Genomic DNA, 1785 nt, shown 5'->3' with positions numbered 1-1785 from the left:
ATGTCTGTAATGTCGAAATGAATATGGAGAAATTGGGGAAATATTTATTGAAGAGGATATCACATGCAAAGAGGAGGAGCCTGACAGCTGTGACCCTTTATTAACTTTTCCTTGAGAATGTGTATGCCACCAAGTGTAAATTGGAGGTTCATTTAAAGGAAGTACATAAGGAAGGACACCTCTTGAACTGTACGAATTGCAATGAAAAGTTCTTTGAGGAGAGTGAACTTGCGCTCCATGCTGAAGTACATGTCAAAAGAGAGACGTTGAGTGATAAGGCATGTCAGAGAGGTTCCCTGTAGATTAGGAAGCATGGGATGGTACTTAGGGGCCTGGGCCATATTAATAAAAGGTTTTAAGCTTAAGATTCTGAATAAATCGTTGCTACAATGTAGCATGCAGAAGGATATGTTAAGACACAAATAAGTTGGATTTTTTCTTAGTTATGGCAGTGGTTAAACCTTAGTCTCGGTTGTCTTTATGAATACTAGCCGAAATTGATATGAAGTATCATGTACTTCTTTACCTAGTGTGATCGAACAGCAAGGCAGTATATATACAGGTAATGCCTGTACTCTTGGTACCCTGTATATTTTTCTTCCGTGTGGCTAACTCTCCACATGTGCACATAAAAAAAAAAAAAGGACAGTGACTACATTGATCCTGACTTTGGATATGAAGTAATAACATTATAGAAGATATAAAATTTATTTATTTATTTATTTTTGGGTGTCATGCTTGAAGTCAAATAAGAAAATAATTTGTGAACTCTGGTAGCTCCTCCGGTTTGTTCATCGACACCCATAGTTGGGGGATAGTGAAAACCCTCTGCCTTTAACTGCAAATAGGCATACAGCTCTACCACCTATCACAAGGAGGCGGGTTGGTGCACGCATTACTATACCAGTTAATGAGACAGGCAGAGAAGATGAAGCCGGAGTCAGTGTTCAGATGAAAATATTTTCTGATACACAAATATTATTAGGCTTAACCCCCCCCCCCTCCCCTCAGAAATTCTTCCTATAGTTAGCAGTGATGAAGAACACCTGGAAGATGATGCTGACTACATGCCTATGCATAACGAAGACCTGTTGTCATCTGATAGCGATGATTAAAGTATAAATGATCAATCGTTAGAGCTATAGAACAACGACAATCATATGTTTCACCTGGTCCATGTAGGCGACACTCATCCTGCACATAGCTAGGATTCCACCAAGAGATAATGGACTTACCTGAAGATGCACATGTTCTTCATTGTTTTTAACTGTTTTTTTATGAGGGAGATCTCATGGTCCTATTAGTGAGCAAGACTAATTGGTATTTTGCGTTTCGTTGAGGTGGAGAAGAAGCTAGCTCTTCTTCAGTAAGAAGACATTGGGAGGACACAATGTCAAGGAATTGTCAGTTTTTTTTATACACATGAAAGTAAATTCTCGGACATCTTTAGCATCACCTTTCTTTGGAACATCCATAATATGAGATTACAACAATCGTTACATTTTTTTTTTTCATTTGTGTGACAATGCTAACCTAGATCGGCAAGCTACATAAAATATTTAGTCACATATTGGAAGAAGGGAGAAAATTTTATGTTCCTTACCAAAAACTTGACATTTGTTAGCTTCCTACTGATGAAATATAGTGAAGACGTACCCTACCTAGCAAATACCAACAAGCAGACATACTTTGAGTTGGCGATTTGGATAATCCTGCTATATCTTTCTTCCAGTGTCAGCCAGCTTCAACCTTTTCAGTGTTTTGGTCTTGTAGTTGTTAAAGTAT

The sequence above is a fragment of the Penaeus monodon genome, chromosome 21 (assembly GCF_015228065.2).
Source record: "Penaeus monodon isolate SGIC_2016 chromosome 21, NSTDA_Pmon_1, whole genome shotgun sequence".
Lineage (NCBI taxonomy): Eukaryota > Metazoa > Arthropoda > Malacostraca > Decapoda > Penaeidae > Penaeus > Penaeus monodon.
The sequence above is the reverse complement of the archived record's forward strand: the minus strand, read 5'-3'. Positions refer to the sequence as shown.